This window comes from Protopterus annectens, chromosome 10.part0 (genome assembly GCF_019279795.1).
Source record: "Protopterus annectens isolate FY-2018-M chromosome 10.part0, PAN1.0, whole genome shotgun sequence".
Taxonomy (NCBI): Eukaryota; Metazoa; Chordata; order Ceratodontiformes; family Protopteridae; genus Protopterus; species Protopterus annectens.
The window spans coordinates 787,509,494-787,536,167 of NC_056744.1; positions in this window are offsets into that span (position 1 = coordinate 787,509,494).

Genomic DNA, 26,674 nt, shown 5'->3' on the forward strand with positions numbered 1-26,674 from the left:
ATACATAGGTGTTTGTATAAAGCACTGGTGTAGAGCTCAGCATAGTGGCCAGTTCTCTCTCAGGGAGGAGGTGTTGTGAAGCTATTTATACCATTCCATAGGAGGTTATAATCTGCTTTGGTGAAGTTTTTAGTTTATTTGCTGCAAGGGGGGGGGGGGGGTGTCAGGTGTGATATTTACTTTGAATGAGAATGATTTGCGATTAGATCTCACCAGGAAGGACATCACAGTGCGGGTGCTACAGTGGTCCCCCGTATTGGTAAGCACCCAATCCAGTATGCTGGCTCCTCTTGTGGGAGTGTCAGTCAGCTGGTCTAGGGCATTGGAGTTAATGAAGTCGAGTAACCTTTGAGCAAGTGAGTTTGAGCATGAGTAATCTACCCAGTCAGTGGGTAGTTAAAGTCACCCCAAACCATGGTGTTCGGATGTATCTTGATAGACTCAAGTAGATCCAAATAAGCAGAGTGGCTATCCTGATTCATGAAGAGTTTCCTTTAGCTGGCAATGACTTGAATAGGTGTAATACAAACAGTCAATAGCACCTGAAGTGTCTCCAGGAAATCATACTGTTTAACCAATCTGGATGTGTATGTATCCTTAATGAATATTTATACACTGTCTCCATTAGTTTGCATGCCTTCAGTTTGAGGTCTGAACACGTGGAAGGAGGTGTAGCTTGGTGTGGCTGTGGTGCCCTCCACAGTCATGAATCAGGTCTCTGTGAGTGTACAAATGTCTGCGTCTTCCAAGGTGAGGACAGCTTCCAGTGAGTGCAGTTTCGTGTTGACACGCCTAGTGTTTAGCAGTATAACCCTGAAGTTGTTTGTAGATGTGGTTTTACACTGTAAATTTTGTCCTTGAAACACTGCCTAAAAAGGTCAATATGGAGGTGGCAAAAGGCTTGACCAGTAGCCAAAATCCCAGGGGTCACAGACGAAGACCATCTCTGGCAAAGCATCGAGATCTGTTGAGCATGTCATTCCAGGCTGACAGACAGTGGATCCCCTTTGAATGACACCAGATGCTAAGCCAATTATTGAAGTTATCATTTTCTGTTTGTATTGAGGCATCATCCTAGGTGAAGGTAAAATGCAGCTGAAGGCCAAGGGCATACCTGCCTGAGACACATAGCCTGAGAACTCAGTCATGTCTGTCTTCATACAGTCCACAGAGGTGTTTCTCATGTTGTACACACCAACATGAACTATGACATACATAGTCATAACAGTACCCATTGTTGACAGACTTGAGTGTATGTGTGATATGGCATAATCTGGCACGTCACAGACAGCAGACCGTGACCTTTCCCTTATCTAGCTAGGTGAGAAGGACATCAGTGTGTCTCATGATGTAATCACCTCTGACTAATATGTTTGATTTTTATGTTTTGCCTTAAGGGTTTGATCAGTGAGACAATGGTATGTGAGCTATTATGTGTACTATGTTCTGTAGATGTAGTATTATGTAAAGCATGCTTGTGATTGTGTTTGTGAGGTGTCTGGTATTTAGGTATGTTTCTGGTAAAGGACCTCCGCATATGTAAGAATGTGTGATGTGGGTTTGGGTGGAGTAGGAAGGTCTATATTAAATCAGCGAATGCTAAAAAAAGTGAACGCTGATTTATCAACCCTCTTTAAGTAAAAGCTGAAAATCCCGAACACTTGGAATAGCAATTTTTTTCCCAGGGAAAAAAAAATTGCTGGGCTGTTTTTGGGACGTTGCCATTTCTTCCACTGTGGTGCTATCTCGGAGTTAGTATATTTAAGTAGGGAGGTTGTGAGGGGCGAAGCCCCCCACTTTATTTACTGTTTTGGATTTTTTTTTTTGTGGAACAGCAATTTTTTTCCCTGGGGAAAAAATCGCTGTTTCAAGTGTTCGGGATTTTAAGTTTTCACTTAAAGTGGGTCGATAAATCAGCATTTGATTTTTTAAGAATTCGCTAATTTAACATAGACCCAAGTAGGAGGTGAGGTGTGCATGTTGGCAACCTGCTCATTGTCATATGTACTGACTGGTGTGTGAGACAGCATGGATTCAAGGTATTTAATATAGTTGCATCTCTCACATGCTGTATTTGTGTGGAGTAGGAGTAGAGGGTTGTTTACTCTGTCCACATCTCTTCAACAGTCAGTGATAATGCCATTAGCTATAGATTATTGCTTGTGTATACATCACAACAGGCCAAGGTAAGGCAATGTCCTGACAGAAAATTAAATGTAACATGTTATTACCTTTATGGTGTTATTCTTTTGTAAAACAGTACCTGACAGTGTGAGATAACATGGTAGCTTGAGTACATTGCTTTGTCAGACATGTGGCACTTGCATGAACCATAATCGTGTTATTAGGCAGGGTCACAATAGCATACTTAGAAATGTGACAATGTCCAACTCCAGCAAAGTTAAGGTTATGCTGCTGCACCCTTGGGGTTCACAGCCTCAAACACACTCTCTGTAGACACTCTTTGCAGTGAAGATGTGGATATCAGTGCATGCAAAGAAACCTTGATCAACTTTGCAGTGATTACTTTGGCCTTGCAAGTCTACAATGCCTGTAAAACAACCAGACAGCAAATGATGTGGCATGGAATGATTTGGGAACACAGTTTTGTGTTCTGGGAACATAAACATACAGTATGACACACCTAGGACATGTGGGAGGGACAGAAACATTGCCCAAAGGTGGCCACTACTCTGCAGTAGGCCTCACATCCATGTCATGCAGATCACCACCATTATGCTGTTGAAGGGCAGGCTGCATGAGTTTTTGTGAAACTTATCTAACGTGGATCACTGCCACTGTGTACCTTGCTAGAGCAATCTTGGACATCTATGTCACCTGACACTGAACATTATATTGTGATGCAGCAGCTGTGCTCCTAATCACCATCAGGTCAGTACCCTAGTCAAATCCTATGAGCCTTGGAACACAAGGCATAATACATGCAAAAGTCAAGTGATTGGTCTGGTTGCTAATCAAGGCATCTACCTGGAAAAGGCTGCAACAAGCCTGCAGAGCCTTGCTTCATCTGGGACAAGTATGTGGATCAACAAACAGGCTGTGGCCTTCTTATCTTGAACTTGGTGCTAAAGTTTTGCTTCTGGTGAGAGAAAAAGAATAGGAGCTTTGTATCCTGGCAGAGTGAGGCCATGGTGAGACTAGCAGTAGTAGTAGCCACTCAGCAGAAATTCAGGTGACTCCCCTCTTTTCAACATTCTTCTCAAGGTAGTTTGTTTTCAGTAAGCACTGTTTGATTAGTGTCTAATTTCAGAGTAACTGCCCAAATACTCCATCCTTAACTTTACAGGGTGTACATATTTGTTTCCCCTCCAGTGTTTGGCAGTGGTCTGTACAAACTAAGACACCTTGGGTGACATTTTTCTGGGAAACCATGATGGAATTAACTCCAATACAAAGCTGCACACAGGACAACCAGCATGCAGTGACAAACACCATCCCCATAGTTGCAGAACAGATACTTGTGACATTGAGAGATATTCTCAATACAACTGTTTAATCAATAAAAAAGGATCTGTTGCCATGGATATGAGGTTGCCCACTGTGACCTTTACCAACTTGGTGGATACGGTCATCCTGAGGCAATATAGAAATCACCTAATGTTTACTGACAACCACTTCATTTTCAAACAAACTGATATGGTATGTGAGAGATGTATATACACAATGTCATCGGAGGCAAAGCTTTCAAATAAAAGGAATCCAAATGTCAATAAGGTAGTCACTGGTACACATGCCACACCCATCACACAAAATTCAAAGCAGACATGAACTGAGACACTGACATGTAACCTTCATAAATCACAAAGACCTCATAGACAAAGTACAGATAACAAATACCCTCAGCAGCTCCATATTCACTCTGTAAAAACAATGCACATATCAACACATACAGCTACATCTCATGGAGAGCCAACCTATAAGCCCATAAGGCAACTGGCACACAATCCAGCATTCTAGTCATTGCAGACTTCATTGTGAGACGCACAGATGTCCCTCTCACCAAGCTGAGTAAGGAGAAATGCATACGTGTTCATGTCATTGGACCACAAATAACAAAAACTCAGCATGTCAGCGATATAAGTGTATTAACAGCCTGGAATACATGCTCTCTTGAACACCAGTCAGTACGTATGACAATGAGCAAGTTTTCACCATGCACACCTCACCTCCCACTTCACCCAAACTCACATCACACATACCTACATATGTGGAGATCCTCACCAAAAACATACATAAACATCAGAGACCTCCCAAACACAAACATAAGTATACTACACATAATACCTCCACTGCAGAATGCAACACACATGATGATTTCTCTCACTCCAGTATCTCACCTCTCAAGTCCTTAAGGCAAAACAGTAAAACAAACATAGTCATATGGGATTCTATTGTAAGGCACACAGATGTATTCTCTCACCAGGCTGGATAAGGAGGAGGTCATGGTCAGCTGTCTGTCAGGTGACATGATCTGTCATATCACACATGCACTCACGTATCCTAAAAATGGTACCGTTGTGACTCTGTTATAGTCCATGTTGGTGTGAATGACTTGACATTACATCTCTGGACTATATGTAGAGAGACATGACTGAACAGTCAGATTATGTGTCTCAGGCAGGTATGCCCCTAGCCTTAAGCTGCATTTTACCTTCATCTAGGATGATGCCTCAATACAAACAGAAAATGATTGACCTCAATAATTACCTCAGTTCCTAGTGTCATACTAAGGTGATACCATATCTGTCAGCCTGGGATGACAATCAGCAGACTGCTATGCTTTGCCAGACATGGTCTTCATCTGTCACCCCTGGGATTTTGGCTACTGGGCAAGGCTCTTGCCACCCCCATAGTGACCTTTTTAGGCAGTGTCTCAAGGACAAAATCCCAGACATAAAAACTCCATATTACTACAACCTTAAGCCTATGCTGCTAAATGCTAGGTGCCTTAATATGAAACTGCACTCACTGAAGCAGTCCTCATGTTGGAAGACTTACACATTTATGCAGTCATGGTGACCTGATTCATGGTTGTGGGCATACCGCTCAACCTGGAAACATCAACAATTTGGACAAGGTGCATGAAAAATAGGTACAAATCTGTATGCTGATTAATATACAATTTGCATACATAATTATGTAACCTTGCCTACTCTAATGGAATTGTGGGGTGCCAAGTTTCAAATGCAAACTGAAGAACTGACAACCAGAATATGGCACCAGAGTCCCCCTGCACCAGGGGGGGGACAAAAGCCCAAAAACTAGGGACACATTTTAAACATTGCTTGTATAATTTTGGAAGGTTGCTAGAATAAAATGCTGTGTTACCACCATGTGTTTCACTGCCAAGTCTTGAACCCAGGTACCAGGACCCTATGCACTACAATCAGAGCAACATACTACTATGCCAAATCAGCAGTTTCCTGGACAATAGAAGACTGAAACTTAAATGGCTATCATTTAGTGAATTCAGTTCTCACCATAGCTCTTAACCTCTTAGCACAAAAAGACCTGGACAAAGCCAATAATGGGGGAATACAGACCCCAAAATAGGGACAAATTTCAAATATTGATGTTATAAACTTAGAAAATTGTTAGAATTAAAGGTTTTGTGTTACATGTATTTTCTGAAGAATATGAAGTCTGAAATTCAAATGCCTGTCATTATTTAGTGAATTCACTCTTTCACTGATTTGCCACAAAAATCCACCACAGATTTTATGATGAGAGAACAAAAATATGAGGCATAAATCTGTAAAGTTTTCAGATGTGGTGGTGGGTAGGGACTTTAGGGTCTTGTTACCTGTACCCAAGGTGCAAGGTTTAAGCCTGAGTATCTCCTCTAGCCATCAGGTATATTCACAGAATGAAAACGGAAGCATAAAATGCATTCTAATAAAACGACCATGAAATGAACACACTAAAAGCATAATAAATGAATTGGCAGCAAACAGAATGAAAATGGCAGTATGAAATGCATTCTAATAAAACGACAATGAAATGCACACACTCTAAAAGCATAATAAATGAATCAGCAGGCTAATAATGTTTTGAATTTATATTACATACAAAACACAGATTAAAACTTATTACAGCTAGTCAAACACAGTAATCGTGGTGGTATAGCAGTAGCGTTGTTACCTCACAGCAAGAGGTTCTCCCGTTCGATTCTTGGCTTGACTTGGGAGTGCCTTCTGTGTGGAGTCTGCATGTCCTACCCGTGGCTGGGTAGCGTTCGAAAGACATGCGTGCGTAAATGGGTGTGCCTTCGTTGAAGGTTGGGCGTTGTGCTGGCACCTCGGCGTTTCGTAAAAATCTACTGCCAATCATTAGTGGACCGGAGTTCCGCTGTGGCGACCACTTACTGGGAAAAAGCCAAAAGACAAACAACAACAGCTAGTCAAACACAGCAATGCAAAGCAAATCAAACAGTTTTACAATATAAAGGTAATAGCATTAAAGCTTACACTATTATTATTTACAGTAAATATTTAGACTACTTCTGAAAATTTAATGACAAAAGCCAACTTAGATTATAATCATTCTAAAGACACTGGAAAATTGAGTTTGATGCAACATATCTCGGTTTTGGCTAAAAAAGTAACTACTTGAGGTTACATAACTTCTTCTACATCTGAAACTATGGCTTGGAACTCTATAGCCATCTACATCTGTGTACATGTGAAAATCTTTATTTAGGGGGTTTTGGTTCAGTTAAGTTGTCTAATTACAAGATAAATAAATATTAAAAGTATGTTTGGCTACAACTTCTTTACAAATGCAGCCTAGGAAATTATAATCAATATAATCCAGAAGAGGGGTGAGCACAGCACACAGACAACTATAATAAAACATCCAACAGCAAAAGTCTAGTATCATCACTGGAAACCCATTACAGTAGATGGGTCACAAAATAATGACTTTTTTCTAAGAAATGATGTGGCAGAAGGGAAGAACATTCGGGAGAAACTAAGGGTGAGCACTGGCTACTGTTGTGGGGAATACTATCATACAAAACTATGTGCTAGCCTGATGAGGAGTTTTAGAGCAGTTTTAATCAGTTGGGCAGAATTCCATGCAGTTTATTATATCTGGTAGGATGTAGGGTGGTGGCTAATGACAGCCTGCTTTCTCTTACTGTTCCTTCAGTGCAATCCTTAGTTTGCATTAGAAAATGTTGTTGCTGTTCCTAATAAGTATCACATTGCAGCAATCACCATAGTCTGATCTTTGTGGCCAATAACGGCATCTGTTATACTTGTCACAACAAAAGGCAATGCAGAAAAGTATCTTAAAGGATTTTATATATTCACTGATTGTGGCTGTAATCAGTGAATATACAAAATCCTTTAAGATACTTTTCTGCATTGCCTTTTGTTGTGACAAGTATACATGCAGACTCCACACAGAATGCTGGAGCGCCTTCTGTGTGGAGTCTGCATGTCCTCCCTGTGGTCAAGTGACATCTAAAGACATGCAGGTAGGTGCATGTGTGAATGGGTGTGCCTTCTTTGAAGGGTGGGCATCGGGCTGGCAACTCAGCACCGTAAAAATCCACTGCCAATCATTAGTGGACCAGAGTTCCGCTGTGGCGACCCCTAACTGGGAAAAGCCAAAAGACTTACTGATTGTGGCTGTAATATGATCAGCCGAGTAAAGTGAGCAAGCTCTACAGAAATGCTTACTTTGTGGTTCCATTTAAGTTATTTTAACAGTTTGTAATCAGCAGCTTTTTGATTCTCTCTTGCTTGTTAGCCTGGATAATATATTTCATGTTAAATTAAATGTCTCATTGTGAACTCTGAAGAAAAAATGTTACAGAATGGAATGTTAACAATTTTATAGAGCAAAAAATACTCGAAGTGAAAAAAACCAAGAAGAAAAAACAGCCCACGAAGCACAGGACCCGAATTCCAACAATAAAAGTGCTGGTAACCAATAATTGGTTAAAAACAACTTTATTACACCAAACAAATAAAATCCTCAAAGTTGAGTGGTTTCACTCGGTCAATACCGAGCCTCTTCAGAACAAATGGTACATAGCAGTCATGACAATCCTTAAATAATGATTCATAGTCACATGGCTCTTCTTCTCAAATCAACAATTAAAGTGCTAAAAAGTACTAATAATGAGAACAAATAAATAATAATGCAACATCCATAGATAATTGGTAATAAAAACCTAAGTCTTAATGTATTGTTTAAACGATGTATAGCCTTGTAAAACAGTGTCATGAATAAGACAACCTAATAAAACAGTATTTTCATTCAATCAATCACAAAAAACAATCACAAAAAATGTCCCCCTTCCTGCCTTAAAAGTAAAAATTGTTTCTCTAGCTAAGTAATATAATATAAAAATTAAACCAATCATATAAATATCAAGCCACCCCTTACCAAATGGTGTCCTTAATTAATAATAACCAGTAACTGTATCATATTTGGTTGTAAATAATAAATATGGTATTAATAAATAAAATATTGTAAATTCATAAACGGGCCGCTCTTAGTTTCAATACACTACTAATGCTAATATTGTCATTCAAACCAGGAGCCCTCCCTGCATCAAGCTTCAATTGCCACAGCAGCTCTCAATACTCCAACCTAGCTTCCCAATTACCCCCTGAGGTCTGGGATCACTTGTTCCAACACCATAAATTTTAATTCCATTTTGTTGCAAACCTGAGAATGTTTTAAAAAAGCATTATTATCCTTACCCTTGGAAACATCATATATATGCTCATAAACTCTTTTTCTGAGTTGTCTCTCCGTTTTGCCAACATAAAAACTGTTACATGTTACACATATTCCTAAATAAATCACCCCTTTGGTCCCACAGTTGAAATAGTTAGTAGATCTAAACTTAAATTTCCTTGAAGATATGTAACCCATACTGTGGTTAATCATAAAACTGCATTGCTGGCATGCTCCACACTTATATGTACCAACGTTTAATCTACCTGTGCCCAGTTTTATTGAAGAACTCCTTTCCAGGGCTCCTTCAAATTAACATCTCTTTTCCTCACAAACTGTGGGAAGGTTGGAATGTACCTTCTAATTTCATTGTGTAAAGTTAAAATTGGCCAGTGTTTTAAAATAATATGTTCCACTTTGTACGAAGTGGAAGAAAATGTGTGTATAAAATTGTTTTTAAATTCGGCTGTTTCCAGCACTAGGTTATTATTAGTCGTTTGACCAGTCCCTAACAGGGGAAAGTATTTCAAATCTCTGCTTTCTGTAACTTCCACAATCATGTTGTCAAAAAGTTTCCTAGCGTATCCCTTCTCTTCAAATAATGCCCCAATAATCTTAGCCTCCTCTAAAAAAAAACATCATAAGTACTAGTTATCCTCAAGGCCCTAATAATTTGTCCCTTTACAATACCCTTCTTCTGGTAAAAAGGGTGTCCACTTTCAAAATGTAGATAGGAATTCGAAAACGTACTTTTTCTAAAAAGTTTGGATTGAAAACAATGGTTTTTATAGTCTTTATATAGTGTAACATCCAAATAATTAAGCTGATGCTGATCAATGTTATGTGTAAAACCCAAAAATTCAGTACTGTTGTTGATGTACACTAAGAAGTCTTCTAATTCCTCCCTTGTACCTCTCCATAAAAGACAGATGTCATCAAGGTATCTTTTGTAATACACTATAAATTCGGACCATTGGGTCTGTAACACATATTTCTGCTCCCAATTGTATAAAACACAATTAGCATAAAGTGGGGCACAGGGAGCCCCCATTGCTACTCCCTTCTTTTGTTTGTAAAATTCACCATTGAAATAAATAAAATTATTATCCAAAATTGTTTCCATGAATTAAAAAAATAAATTAATAATGTTACTGTCAAGACCGGATTTGGTCGTCAAAACCTCACCAAACCAATCAAGTCTGGTCGAATGCGGAATACTAGGAAAAAGTTCTATAATGTCAATAGTGACCATTAACGTGTCAGTGTCAAATTTTCCTTGGTCAATACCCTTCAAAAAATCCCAAGAATCCTTATTAATATGTGGAATGGAGGCTACAAAGTTTTTAACAGTAAAATCCACGTATTTAGCTAAGGGTTCAGTGACGCTGCCTGCCCCTGATACTATAGGTCTGAATTTAATTGGATCAATTCCTTTATGAGTCTTTGGAATTCCAAAAATTATAGGAATTTTGGGTTTTTCCACGTGTAAATAATTGTACAAACGTTCATCAGTGGTGCCTTGCAACAGATGGTCATACAAATAATAACCTATCTTGCCATATGCAATGTTAATCTCATTACGAGATACCACTCCATATTGGTCTGAGTCTTGTAACACATTGTATAAATGTGTATCATAATCCACTGCGTACATTAACACAACCCCACCCCCCCTTATCTGGTTTCATAACTCTGCATTTCTCTTGATTTAAAAGTTCTATCAATTCCATTTCTTTTTCACTTATATTTTCAGAGTAACCATTATTATTACTCCTTTCAAATGCCTGTATATCTCTTTCAGCTAACCCTTCAAAAACTTTAACTTAACTTTGTTTTTTTCTTTTTAACTTTATAGAGCAGTTATAAAACAAATTACATAGGCAGACAAAATGTCATGATGAGAAGGGAAGTTTTCTTCTCTTTTCTTTGTATTTGGTTTAACCAGTCCTAAAAAGTACCAAACATAATGGAAAAGATGTAAGAAACATGACCGCTAGTTCTATACGACAGTAAAGACCGAAGATGCCAGTCTTGTATTTAAAGTGAGAGAGGTACGACCACTGTATATGCTCCTGTAACATAAGGTACACTCTGGCTCTCTGTTGGAGGACTATGATACTGCTGGGGGTCTGGAGCAGGGGAACTAGAAGATGAGAGCTAAACAAAAGTAAAAATATAATATTGTTAAACAGTTGCAAAATTCATCCTCCTATTAAAATACTTCTTTTCATAAAGATGAAAATAGTCTAACAAATCCAGGTGACATGCAAAATCATGGACCTCCATGCTGAAAAGCTGTGGCACTGTTTGTACATACAAAAGGATTTAGATACAGCAAGAGCTGATGGGAATTTCTACAGAGAAATAAACCTTGAAGTGAGCTCTGAGGTATTATTTTTGAAGAGAATACTAGAGCAATTTATTTAATAATTTATTTCTCTACAATTGTTTACGATGCTTGTACACTGATTCATGGATCCTTTATAGGTCTGTACCATGGCAAAAGGCAAAGTACAACACTGTAAATAAAAAAAATCATTGCAATGGCAAAAGACATTTACAACTTGGCACAATGTCAAACAAGCACAGAGTGCGTTTTATGATTATTCGAACAATTGTTTGGTATGATGGTACAGGGTTTGCAATGGAGCCTATACCAATGAAGCAGCCAGCAAAACGAAAAGGATCTGCTTCAGTCGAGGAACTGAACTTAAATTAAAGGGACAGTGCCCAGACAGAGGCAAACATTTGCCAGAGAACTCAGATCATGTTTAACACAATGGCAATTTGTTTTAACTGCTTAACTGCTTGCCTATATTGCTCCTCAGCCATCCCTCATCTTCCGTAAGTCAATAGTCAAATCAAAGTGCGCATAACAACAGGTAAGAGAGGTCAACAACCTCAGTACAAAAGACTCTGCATTTCCTAGAAGCTTTCTTGTCACATGCTGGGAATACTACCTGACTTAATAAACTGATCAGTCTGAAATTCTGACTAAACAAAATATGGCACCACAGACAGCAAGTAAAAAAATTAAATTTTTTATTTTATTCTCAAAATATCGTGTTACAACAAGAAAAAGTCTTTGCTCTGTATTTAATATCAGAAAAAATATATATCATTTTAGTACTCTGTTCAAAACATGCCACTGTATTCAGTATATCATTATTAAATTGATCTTAAATGTTTTAATGAAAAATACCCTTAGATACAACAAATACTGATCATGGATTAAAACAGTCAAGGCCTTCTGAACATTTTTAGAACAAAATGAAAATTCTTGAACTTAAGTGTTGGCAGACATGACAGGAGTCCCCATATCTTCCATTTAATCCTTACCAAGATGCATGTGATATATATTCTGTTAAACTACAAAAATAAGAACAAAACACTGGCTTGGGATTATTAGCACTAAATGACTATGAATCCCAGCCTATCTATAATATGTGTTAGTGTCAGAGTGTGTGTGTGTGTGTGTGTGTGTGTGTGTGTGTGTGTGTGTGTGTGTGTGTGTGTGTGTGTGGCAGCATATCCAGCCTTGCAGCTCTTAGTTCCTACCTCTGCACTCTGCAGGCAGCTTTGTCCATTCCTCTGGTAGGTGCACACACACTTCCTTCTCATAATGGCAGTAGCATAGATCCATGCTAAAACAGCACCCCAATTTCCGCTAAGGATTTGGAAAGAGCTGTGTAGACGGAAATACATGCATGTTGAACTCCAGCTCAATTCAACCTTCCGACAGGCTGTATCTTTTTCATGGAACTGATGTCATCACGCACGTGATGACATCAGCTCAAAAGCCGGGAAATGAAATAAAATGTAAAATAAAGAGCCGGGAAATCGGAAATTAAGGATTGCCACTCAGAAATCGTGGCACCCCATTATTTGGATCCCAAAACTCGGTAAAACTGAGTCATTTGGTACGGTTGGGAGGTATGGCTGTCAGGAGCACCCCAACCATATTAGCATACACCCATTTCCACATGTACAGACCGCAAACTGAAGGCATGAAAATTTAAGGAGGTGGTGTTTCCATAGTCATTACAGATTAATCTCTTTCAACGTTCTGGTTTAAAAGCCGCACTTGCTCTTGTTTCCCACCTTTCCTGTAACTAGCCTAGTCCAGATACAGAGTTGCTGTATCCAGGACTGTTGGTAAGCTTCTGAGCCCCGCAAGCCTTTCTGTGTTGGAAGAAAGCCTTCTAGCTTATCAGTGGGAGTGGTAAGCACTAGGTAGCCTGTCTACCATGAGAGGAGGGTTCTTGGCCCAGAAATTGTAGTTTATTGACCATTTGGACAGTTTGTCCATCTCTGTCAACTTTCTGGTTTAAAAGACCACATCTGCGCTTGTTTCCCATCTTTTCTGTAACTAACCTATTGGGTAGCACATGAAAGCCTTAAACTGATACAAGCCTTCTAGATTAGAAGAGAGACTTTGGAGTGATTAACTATCAGTTTTCTGTACTTTCTTGCTGTACTTAACTGTTTTCTGCCTAAATGCAGATTTTCCAGTGTTTATTGTGATTTAAAAGCTTGTTTTTTTTCACATATTGTACTTATTTGACTGCCTGCACTTTTAAAAAGTTTTTTGTTTAAATAATTTGTTTAACTGTTGTAGGCTACACACTAAAGTGCAATAGCCTTTTCTGATTGTAGTCGTTTAAAGCTGTTTTAAGTGTATTTTTTACTGTTTTTGCCTTATCTTTTCAAAAAAGAAAACAAAAAAAAACCCAAAAAATATTCCTTGTTTCCCACCTCTCTAAGCTAGTATAGTCCAGTTTTTAGGCTAGTGCTGAATTCAGGGCTGTGATACTAGTTTCTGAGTTGCCCATACCTTACTTGAATAGAAGGAAGTTTCTCTGTTCACATGTGAGAGAGGGGAGCTTTGAGCAACCTATCTGTCCCTGGAGGAATGTTTCCAGCCCAGAAGTTAATAGTTTATTGGCCATTTTGGGCTAATTTCTCTCTTTCATTTCCCTACTATAAAAACTGCATTTGCACGGTTTTGTGCACTGGGCAGTGCCGGTTATCTACGGTTAAATTATTCCCGGCTCCACTAAGTCTCCTCTTCAGTTTTTCTCTTGAAACTAGTCTAACTTTCAACCTAAGCACTCAAAAAGCATCTTACAGCCCAGCACTTGCTCAGACCTAATAGCAAGCACTAATATACCCTGACACTGGTTGCCCAGTAGGGCAAGGCTCTTTATTTATCCCTCACCAACCAAGCGACTAAGCAGCTCACCCTACTATTCAGGCATGACCAAAGGGCAACTTCAGGTTCACTCTCCAGTCCAGCTGGTGAATCTGAGTATCCTGAGGCAATGTTACAACTGCCTCATGTACACAGACAACCCTCTCCTCCTGCCACAAAACACTAACATATGCGAGAGATGCAATTATACAGCCAAACTGGAAGCTAAGCTATCTCCACCCAAGATTGGAACAGACAGTCAAGAGGATAAGGTTAACACTTGCACCACACCTCCAGCCGCACACAGACCTACTAAAACAGCACTGGCAAAAAATACACATAAATACACAAAATCATACTCGGAGGCTCTAAATAAAAACCTGCAAAAGCATCACAAACCTCCAAAGCAGACACCCAAACAAACTGCACTTCCCGTCACAAACCAGACAACACATAAAACACAAAATCAGTGTGCCACACAATCACAGCCCTTAAGGAAAAATACCATACCTAACCCACTAGTAATAGGTGACTCTATAGTCAGGCACACCGACGTCCCACTCACTAGGCTGGACAAGCAGAAGGTTACTGTTAGCTGCCTGTCGGGAGCCAGAATCTGCCACATAACACAAGCACTAAGGTCACTCCAGAACAAGTACAAATACGACTCTGTCATTGTTCATGTTGGTGTGAATGACCTGAGACGTAGCTCCCTGGACTACATGAAGAGAGACATAGAAGAGCTCTCTGATCATGCAGCCCAGGCTGGTATGACCCTGACCCTGAGTAGCATCCTGCCCTTACTAAGAATGATACCTCAGTATAAAGAAAAAATGATCAATTTCAACAATTGGCTAAGCTTCTGGTGTCATTCAAAGGGAATCCAGTGTCTGTCAGCCTGGGATGACATGCTCGACAAGCCACATTGCTCCGCAAGAGATGGCTTGCACCTGCCACCCCTAGGCTTTCGAACACTGGCCAAGGCTCTTGCTGCCTCCTATAGTGCCTTTTCTAGGCAAGGCTCAAAAGTCAAACCCACCTCCATAAACAGCACAATTAATAAAAAACTGAGGGTTATGCTGCTCAACACCAGGAGTTTAAATCTCAAAATGCATGCGCTCGAAGCACTCCTCAGTATGGAAAATGTCGACATCTGTGCAGTAACTGAAACCTGGTTCAAGGCTCCAGAGAGCAGCTCAGCATTACTGGGCTACAACTCATACCACATGTTTCGGCCACAGAACACGGACTGAAACACAAAAGGAGGAGGTGTATCCATATTCATCAAGGATACCTACACCTCCAAGTTAGTGGCACAGCATGACACCTCTGAGATCATCCATGTGCAACTGACATCAGGCAGATCTGCAATGCAAATTGTGACCTGCTACAGATCACCCTCCATGACCCAGGACCACCACTCCACCTTTCAGGAGACGCTGGAAAACATGAAGGTCCTACCGAACACCCTGATATTAGGCAATTTCAATTACCCTTCCATTCATTGGGAAAACTACTCGAGTACAAATTCCCAGGCCCAGTGCTTCCTGGAATTCACCAACTTAAATGCCCTGGATCAGCTGGTAAACCCCCCTACCAGAGGTGAAAACATATTGGGCCTGGTCATCACCAACATGGGCGACAGGTGTTCTACACCGGAGGTCAACCCGTCACTGGTTAGATCAGAAGATAAACTAATCACTCTATGTCCACACTCCACCACCACCCCCAACTAAGGAAACCACAGTAAAAAACTTTTCTAAAGCAAACTTCACCTTACTTAAGACAGAGGTGGTAAGTTTCACAGCTCCCACGCTAAAGGATAATGCTGCCCAAGATGCAGAAACCTTTACAAATGCACTCTATGAGCACCTTCAAGGATGCATGGATCATGCCATCCCTAGCAAAACCAAGACTCACTCCTCTAAGAGAAGGAAACCAGTTTGCTGGATCCCTGCAATAAACAGGCTATACAATAGAAGGGGGAAACTAGTTCAGAAAAAAAGCAAATCCCAAGAAGGAAAGACATCCCTGATTAGTATCAGTAAGAAACTAAGGTCCCTCATGAAATCATCCAAGGCTAACTTCGAAAGAAAAATAGCCAAGGATTCAAAAGATAACCACAAAGCCTTCTTTAGCTATGTTAAGAATCTAAGTGGCAACTCACAGATATGCACTAAACTAGTGCAAAATAGCGTAATATATACTGAACCTACTGATATTGCCAACATCCTGGCAGATAGATTCAGTGCAAACTTCTCCCCCCTCTCACCTCCAAAAGGGCCACAACAATACCGGAAAAGTGTAGTGTCCCAAAAATCACAGATGCACAGGTGAAAACAGCCCTTTCAAAAGCCAAAAACACAGCGTCAATGGGACCAGATGGTGTCCCAGGCTGCGTCTTGCATGAACTACAGAACGAACTAACCCCCCACCTAAACACGCTGTTCAACCTCAGCCTCTCCACAGGCTACATGCCCATAGAATGGGCAATGGTTATTCCTCTCTACAAAGGAGGGGCCACAACTGACCCTGGTAACTATCACCCCATAAGCCTGACTAGCCCGGTCTGCAAGGCTATGGAGTGCATCATCATGGAACTCATTAACAAAGACATTGGGAACCTCCAAACATTTGACCCGACCCAGTTTGGCTTTGTTAAGAGCAGATCATGCCTACTAAACCTGGTTGACTTTGAGACAGTCACCAAGGCCATATACGAGGGAAAGGTGGTTCACACAGCCTACCTTGACCTCGCCAAGGCTTTCGACACCATTCCCCACTCGGGTATTACAGAAAACCTCACCAGCCTGAACATAAACCCCTACGTCATGAGATGGGTTGCCAACTGGCTTACAGACAGAACTCACACAGTAAGAATAGTGGGCTCCGGGTCCAACTCTAAACCAGTCACAAGTGGTGTCCTGCAAGGCTCAGTCCTGGGACCCCTACTGTTTGGCATACACTTCTCAGAAGTACAGGCAAACACAGGAGGACTATGGCTAACCAAGTTCGCTGATGACTGCAAACTGGGAGCCATAATTGACACTCCAGCTGACATGGACATCCTCCAAAAGGGCCTTACTGAGATGGACACCTGGTGTCAAAGTCATGGCCTCAAGCTAAATGCCAAAAAATGCATAGTCATCCCATTTGGGAAAAACAAAATGCCCATGAATTACCACAGCCCCCTTAATACAGAAGAGGTAATAAAAGATCTGGGGACCCAGGTAGATAGTAACCTCTCCTTTGACAATCATATTGCCAAAGTATTTAGGAAATCCTTCTATATGGCCCATATAATTACCAAAGGGTTCGCATCTAGAAATAAAGAGGTTATAGTGCCCCTCTACTCATCACTCATTAGACCCATCATAGAGTACAATGCCCCATTTGGGATGTACCTCACAAGACACTTCCAACAGCTGGAAAGACCACAAAAGTACCTCACCAAGAGGATTACTGGCCTCAAACATTTGTCCTATGCAGCCCAACTGAAAAAACTCCGGCTGTACTCAGTGGCATATTGCTTACTCAGAGGTGATCTCTGAAGCCATGTCCAACTCAGAATTGATGGACATGCTCCACCTAAAGAAATCTAAGTCACTGTGAGCCATGCGCTCTAGTGAGCTAAACCTCACCACAACAATAAATAGAACATGCTGGAGAGATAGATTCCTGTCACAGAGACTTCCCATGCTTTGGAACAAAATGCCAAATTACATCAGGCAGAGTCCCTCACTAACACTCTTCAAGAGAAATCTTGATGAGTGAATGGGTAACACCTGGGATCACTTCATTGGCTCTGCTTGAGAGAGGATCGGTTAACTAATCAATGGGGCAGTGAAAGCCGACACACTCTGGCTAGTCTTATAAATGCCCTCGGGCAGATAGCCTAGTACCTACCTACCTATGAACTTATGAATACACATCCTGATTGGTTACACAGTAGGTTTCCCTGGGGATAATTCAGGTGCTATTAACTGTTGGTAGGACACTTATTCAAGCCATTGCCAACTACATGATGCCCTTTGCAAATCAGGACAACCACTCTGCCTATTTGGATCTACTTGAGTCTGTCAAGATACATCCAAACACCCTGGCTTTGGCTGACTTGAAATGCCCAGCCATTGACTGGGTAAATTACTTGTGTTGTAACTCACTTGCCCAAAGGTTCCTTGACTTTGTTCACTCCAATGCACAGACCTGCTGATTGACACCCCCACAAGGGGTACCAACATCCTGGATCTGGTGCTTACTAATATGGGTTGCCACTCTAGCACCGCCAGTGTGAGGTCTTTCTTAGTGAGATCTGACTACAAGTCAGTCACATGTGAACCAAGTATCAAAGGCTCCCCCAACCATCAAATAAACTAAAACATTTCTCCAAATCACATAATTAAATAACTCACCTGTCAGCTGACAGGTTCTGTGAATACCTCACCCCCCTGTCCCCACCACATGTACAACATGACATACATACCACCTGTCCCCTACCTTGCAAGTCATAACCACCCCCTCTCTAAAGCCAAACACTCAGCATCTATGGAACCCAATAACATCCCAGGCTGCATCCTACATGGCCTCCAACAGGCATTAGCAACACCATTGGGTACTCCTTTCAAACTTAGTCTAAGCACTGGCTTTGTCATAGATGAAAGGAAAACTGCCACATTTATTCCCTTGCACAAAGCTGGTGCTTCCACTGACCCCAGGAAATATAGAGTTATTAGTCTGACTAGCCTTATCTGCACTGCCATGGTGTGAATCATCATGGGCCTTATCAACAAAAATATAGGTGATCTCCAAATACCTGTGAAACAATGTGAACTTCTTAGAGACAGTCACCAAGGATCTGGACAAGGGGAAATGTGTGCATAGAGCCTACCTAGACATAGCTAAGGCATCATTGACAAAGTCACCCAGCTAGGAATCAACCCTTATATAATTTATGTCATTAGATGGGTCACTAACTGGCTCACTGATAGAACCCATAGAGTGAAAATAGTGGAATCTACCTCCAACAGCACACCTGTAACCAGTGTTGTTCCACAGGGATCTGTCATGGCATCTCTACTGTTTGGAATGTAGCTCTCCAAAGTACAAACTAAAATTAAAGGTTTGTGGCTGACAAAGTGTGCTGATGACTGCAAACTGGGAGCAGTCATAGAGGTTCCAGATGATGACAACATCCTACAAGAGGGTCTTACACACACAAATGATTGATGCTAAACCCATGGCCTTAATCTCAATGCAACAAAACTGTAATAACATCCCTCTCAGTAAGTGCAATGTTCCTGCTTATCCACATCAATAAAAAAACTATGTATGCACTCACTGGTGAGAGACCTGGTCACACAGGTTGACAGTAACCTTACCTTTGATCAATATGTCTCCACAGTGGTAAAAAGGGCATTCTAAGACCATTGCACCTAGAAGAGTAAAAGTAGTTATAACCTCTCTGTATTGAAATCACTGTCACTTTATTCTGTTTCATGTAGACTACTCAGAGGAGATCTATGCCTTGCATATAAGGCAGTCTGTGGCCAGGCTTTATTGAAAATGCTGCATACCGGGAAATCAAATGGTACATGGGTTACTCAATCTATACACCTTAACCTGGTATGTGACAGTAATACAACATGTTGGAGGGTCAGATTTGACTCCAGAGGTTACCACACCTTTGGAATTGACTGTCACTTCATATCAAACAAAGCGCCACATTGGTCCTCTTCAAATGCAATCTGGACGATTGGATGTGCAACTGTAAATTCACCCTGGGGGGGTTACACCAGTGTCCCTTTGGGACAGGGACAATTGTTGCTGATCATGGAAATAAGCGTAGAACTTGGCTAGGCTTGCATGGGCCCTAGGGCTATTAGCCTACTAATTTCCTGTGATCCCATGATATCACCCAGTCATAGTACATGCTGGAGTACATGACCTGTGACTTACCTCCCGAGACTATACTTACAGATACTATTTGAGTTCTCAGAATACATCTGTGCAGTCACTGACACATGATTTAATGCCATGGAGAGCACAACAACAGCGCAAGGTTATTATGCTTTTCACATAGTTAGAACAGCTACTTCACAGGCAGGGACTAAAGGTAGAGGTGTCTCTATGTACATCAAAACTAGAGATACCTCAAGGCTGTTAAAATAGAACAATGCACTTGAGCTGCGCCTGGTTCAAATCACAATACGTGAAATCAAATACTACATCCATACAAGTTGTAGGCCCCCCCTCTATGGGCCAGGAAACCCATATCATGTATTTAAACTTATTGGAAATACTAGCCATTCCACACAATACCATATGCATGGGTGACTTGCAATATCCCACTATTAACTGGGAATCCTATACAACACTGAACATACAGGCACATGGATTCCTGGATTTTGTAAACAGTAACTCCCTGGGCCAGATATCCAGTACACCAACCACAGGAGCCATACTGAGTGCGGGTCAAGCAATATGGCAGAGTCATGCACACCCCATACTGTGTCCAAACACAAATGGACTCCTTTGAAGTAGAAATAAAACATGGACCTCCATCTACACATAATATTCAGGAACTACTGTAAGGCTGACCTCCAGCTGTTAGATGATATATTGTCCAAATTTCAAGCCCACATAAACACTGAGAACACTGTGACCTAGGCAGATGTGTTCACAAAAACCCTGTATGAGCATGTTACTAGCTGCGTAGAGGTGACCATAGCCACCAGGGAGATGTACAGACCTAACTCAAAATCAAGCCACCCTGATGGAATCACAGAGTTGACAGACTGTATAACAGAAGGAAGAAATTCATGGCAAAACATAGGGGTGCAGCACAAAGCAGGATAAAAGCACTCTCAAAGTAAACAAATAAATCAGAGGACAAATGAAGTCTACCATGGCCAGATTTGATGTAAATTTGGGCTCCCAGGCCAAGAACAACCACAAAGAATACTTTAGCTATGTCCACAACTGCAAAGTAAGACACAGTTGTGTGCATATCTCATTGTAACTGGAACCACCTTTAATGAGGCAGATGATATAGCAAACCTCCTGGTTCATAAATAGGGCCCCAACATTACCTCTCTCTTCCCCTCAACCTTCCCTCAGAAAATACCATCAAATACAAGTACCCCTACTATCACTTGGGATCAGGTCTTTAATGCTCTATGACTAAGTACACTGTATCAATGGGCCCACACAATATCACAGCATGCCTTTTTAATTTATCGATGTCTTTTGGGTTTATAATACCATGATGGGAATGGACCCTATTCCTAAGTCAAAGTATGATTAAAGTTCATGAAATTAGTATTGTTTCAATCTTTGATGTCAGCCAAAAGTGCTCTTTGCAGCACCCGCAATGTGCCCAGTAATGACTCTTTCTGCAATTCGTATGGGGTTACATGTATTGGTATCATATCTAAATATAACTGTAGATTCTTTTTTATAAGACCTGTTGTTCCTACTACTATTGGAACTGTCTGGGTATCTTTCTTCCATGTTGCTCTTGTTTCTGCCTGCAAAGCCTGATATTTTATGACTTTATGCTTCTCTGTACGCAAGACACTGTAGTCACTGGGTATAACGATTTCAATGATCAATGCTACTTTTGTCTTCTTTTCATGGAGCACTTTATCCGATTTTCTAGCATCTGTCTTTTGAACTGTTGGTAATGGGTGATCCCATGTGATGTAGACTTAATAATTTTCTGTGGTGCTTTGTGGCTCATGTTTCCAGTGTTTTTCAGCCACTTCAGTAACATAATGTTTGCACAATCCCCAGTGCAACAGTCTTGCCACATTATTATGTCTTTCAGTGTACAGTCCTTCTGCCATTAATATGTGACAACCAGCAATGAGGTGTGCAACTGTTTCCAGTTCTGTTTTACAAAACCTATATTTGTCTGTTTCTCCCACATGTTTAATGGACAACGTAGCCAACTATCTTGGGCCACCAATATTAACCTTTCATCTTTTGGTTTGAATTCACCTGTCCTCATCCATTCCTGTGTTCAATCCTAATCAACACAAGGTTCTTCCAGAAGTTTTCTATAGTTGCAACTATATTTATGCATTTTCCACATTTCTTGCCCTCTCGTCTGGTCCTTCACCTTATATACTTTCTTTTGTTTTTTGGCACATTCAGTTGCTGCCTGATTTTTATCTACTTCTGGTTTAATTTCCATTCCTGCTTGATGCTGATATGCTTATGCTAGACTAAGCAGAGGAGTCATCTTAGATTTATTCTCCTCAGGTTTCAAAACTTTCACTACATTTGGGTCTTGTGATGTCAGCAGATGTGTGCGCAGTCCCACGATTGCAGATCTATTTGTGTAATCAATTTTAAGGAGGGGCCCATCCCTCATTCGGAATGGGGAATATACAATCTTGGTATGCACTGATTTTTATAAATCATTTGGTGAGCATGAAGCATTCTTCTTGTTTTCCTGTCTAATCTATCCTATATGTTTTAGGGCCAGTCAATCACTCCAAAACTGTAAGTTAGGACAGGAAGCGTAAATTGCCTTGAATTTGAAGTTAATGTTGTTTTCAGGATTAATTTAAGTCTTCTAAAGTATTATTTCTAAGTTTTATTCACATTTGTTCATGTTTTATTGTTGATCCTTCATCAATTCCCAAATATTTATACACTCTATCTTGCTCAAGTTCTTTTATAGGATCATAGGAGGTTATTAGGCTAATAGCCCTTTGGCCCTTACAAGCCTAGCCAAGACTTTATCCCCAAAAAATAAATCTCAGTCAGCACCTGTCATCCATGTCAATGAGGGACACAGGTGAACCCCTGGGACAAATTTGTGGTTTCCCATCCACTTATCAAGGTTGCAACTGAAGGTACTCTGTCTGACATGTATGGGAAGTCTATTCCAGAGATGGGGCAGCCTCTGAGAAAAATCTGTCTCTCCAGTAGGTTTTGTTGATGTCGCATACTAGATTTAGGCCTTTTGAACAGGTGAGTGAGGAGTTAGTGTCTATATTATCTAGTCGAACAATCGAAATGTCGATTAACCTTTCATTGACGCATATGTGTCAAACCTGCACTTCAGCAAATGGCCAAATCATCGATTTCTTTCCAAGGGAAAGAAATCTGTTGGCCGTTCTTTTAAATCTGCCCCTTTCCCAACTGTAGTGTGATCTCGGAGTTACTGAATTTAGTTGGGGGGGTGTAGGGCAGAGCCCCCCACATTGGGAGGGTTGTGGGGCGAAGCCCCCCACTTCACAGTGTTTGTTATAATGTGTTGTGCTTAGTTGGCCTACCAATTTCTTTCCCTTGGAAAGAAATCTATGATTTGGCCGTTCGCTGAAGGGCAGGTTCGACACATATGTGTCAATTAAAGGTTAGTTGACATTTCAGTTATTCAGCTAGATAATATAGACCCGAGGAGTTAGACTTGCAGATATGGAGCGTCTCTAGTTCGGCAGGGTCCAATATTGTTTTGTAGACAAGACACAGATCACCTCTGAGCAAACTGTATGATACCGAGAAGAGTGATAGTGATTTGAGCCTGTCCGCATAGGACATGGATTCTCTTTGTGAGGTATTTCTGTGGCCTTTCCAGTTGGTACACGTGTTTGGAGAGGTACATACCAAACAGGGCATTATACTCAATTATTGGCCTAATGAGGAAGGAGTACAGAGAGGTAATAACCTGCTTTTTTCTGGATGCAATCCCTTCACTTATGAGATGAACCAAGTAAAAGGCTTTTCTGACCACTGCTGGTACATGATGGTCGAATGTGAGATTGTTGTCAACCTGAGTACCCAAGTCTCTCACCACAGGTTGTGTGCTTAGGGGGTTGCCATTGATATGATAATCAGCAGGGGCCGTGTTTTTGACAGATGGTATGATAATACATTTTTTTTTGCATTTAAATTAAGGCCATGACTTTGACACCCGCTGTGAGACCCTGTTGCAGTATGTTAACATCATTTGGGGAGTCAGTGACAGCACCCAACTTACAGTCATCCGCAAACTTGGTCAGCCACAGGCCTTTTCTCTTTGCTTGGACCTCTGAGAAGTATATACCAAACAGTAGGGGTCCCAGGACAGATCCCTGGGGAATACCACTAGTGACACGTCTGCTGTCGGAGGTGGAGGCACCTATTTTGACCTTGTGGGTTCTATCAGTGAGCCAGTTGGCCACCCACCTGATGAGATAGGTCTTTATGCCAAGCTGTGTTAGCTTTTCAATGATGCTTAAGTTGGAGATTGTTTCAAAGGCCTTGGCCTAGTCAAGGTAAGCTGTATGTACTTGGACTTTCTCTCATCCAGGGCCTTGGTGACAGTCTTGAAGTCAACCAGGTTCAACAGGCAAGATCTGCCCTTGATGAATCCAAACTGGGTGAGGTCAAGTGCTTGGAGATTGATATGTCCTTGTTTATGAGATCCATAATAATACACTCCGTGGATTTACAGATCAGACTTGTCAACTAATGGGGCGATAGTTTCCAGGGTCAGTAGTGGCACCGCCTTTGTGCAAGGGGATGACAATGGCAGTTCTCCACCCTGTTGGCATGAAGCCTTTAACACTTGATCTATGGAGATGTGAGGTGCAGGACAAGTATCAGGGATGCTGAATGGGCCTTTGGGGGGATAGCGGGTGACGTTTGTGCTGAACCTATCTGTTCGCAGGCTGGCTAAGTCAACAGGATCAGTGTAAGTGGTACCATTAAGTACTAATTCAGAACAAACCTGGGCTTTGCCATAGAGGTTCCTGATGTAACTGAAGGCTTTGTGGTTTCCTTTGCTTCAGAGACTAGTTTCAATTCATAATTGGCTTTGGGGGTCTTCACTAGTGATCTAATTTGCTTGTTGAGGCTGAGGAGGGAGGTTTTCCAATTTGGAATTGGTTCCTTTTTACCCTCAAACAACAGTTTCTTCCTTTTGTTGTAAAGCCTGTTGAGAAAGGATATCCACCAGACAGGTTTGTATTTCCCTGAGGAGCATGTTTTAGTTCTGTTGGGTATGGCTGAGTCCATGCAGTTGTACAAGTGCTTGTATACTGCATTGGTGTAGTGTTCAGCATAGTTGTCTGCATTCTCTCAGGGGGGTGGTGGTGGTGTGAAGCTAAAGATACCCTCCCTTAGGAGGTTGTAGTCAACGTTTGAGAATTTTGTTTAGCCTGGTTATGGCTGGGGGGGGGGGGGGGTAGAAACTTTGAATGAGACAGACCAATGATCTGATCTCACCAGGGAAGAACATACTATGGGAATGGTGCAGGGGTTGTCCATGTTGGTGAGAACCAAGTCCAGAATGTTATGTCCCCTTGTGAGAGATGAGATGAGTTGCTCTAGTGCATTAGAACTGATGAAGTCAAGAAATTGTTGGGTGAGTGCATTAGTGCAGGAATAGTTCACCCAGTCTATGGTGGGGTAGTTGACATCACCAAGGATCAGGGTGTTAGGGGGTATCTTGATGGAGTCAAGTAGGTCCAGGTAGAAGGAGTGGGTGTCTTGAGTTATGGAGGGATGTCTATAGCTGACTATAACTTGGATGGGTGTCTTGCCAACTGTCAGTTGCACCTGGAGTAATTCCAGTGCGTCATGCTGGCAAACCAGTCTGGAGGTGTGCCTATCCTTAATGAAGATAGAGACTCCACCACCCTCAGTTTTCCTGACCTCATTTTGGTGTCAGAATGTGTGGGATGAGGTATAGCCTGGTAAGACAGGGGTGCTCTCTGCAGCCCTGAACCAAGTTTCCATGACTGCACAAACATCAGCATCTTCCAGTGTTAGGAGAGCTTCCAGTGAGTGCATTTTCAGGTTAAGACTCCTAGCATTAAGCAGCATGGCCTTCAATTTGCTTTTTGACAGATCTTTTATGTTGGAAGATTTGTCTTTGGGACATAGCCTAAAAAGGCACAATGGGGGAGGCAAGAGCCTTGGCCAAGATCGGGAATCCCAGAGGTGACAGGTGGAGGCCATCTTTGACAAAGCATCGAGGCCTGTCAACCACGTCATCCCAGGCTGACAGTTACTGGATCCTCTTGGAAAGACACCAGAAACTAAGCCAATTGTTGACGTCAATTATTTTTTTGTTAGTATTGTGGTATCATACTGGGTGAAGGTAGGATGCTGCTTAGGGCTAGGGTCATACCTGCCTGGGACAAATACTCTGAGAGTTCAATCATTTCTCTCTTTATATAGTCCAGGGGAGGTACATCTCAAGTCATTCACACCAACATGGACAATGGCAGAGTCATACTTGTACCTGTTGTGGAGAGACTTAAGTGCGTGCATGATGTGGTGGATTCTGTCACCTGACAGAAAACTGACCGTGACCTTCTCCTTGTTGAGCCTGGTGAGGGGGGCATCAGTGTGTCTCACAACTGAGTCACCAATGGCTAGTATGTTTGGTTTATTGTTATTCTTTGTGGGTTTTGTTGGTTTATTGTTATGCCTTATGGGCTGTGTTTGTGAGACACTGGTGTGTTTTCTGCTGTGTGTGATGTGTTAGGTGTTGTGTGTGGAATGTTTGTGAGTGTGTTTTGGAGGTCTCTGTTGATTAGGTAAGTTTTTATTGAGGACCTCTGCATAGGTGTGTGTGTGTGTGTGTGTGTGTTGTATTTGGCTATGTGATGTTGTTGGTCTGGTGTTTGTGCTGGCAATCTCATCTTTGTCAGGAGTACTGACTGTGGCGAAAGAGAGCATGGATTCCAGATTACTGATGTAGATGCATTTCTTGCAGGTAGAAGAATTATGTGCTAGGAGAAGAGGGCTGTCAGTGAACATGAGGCAGTT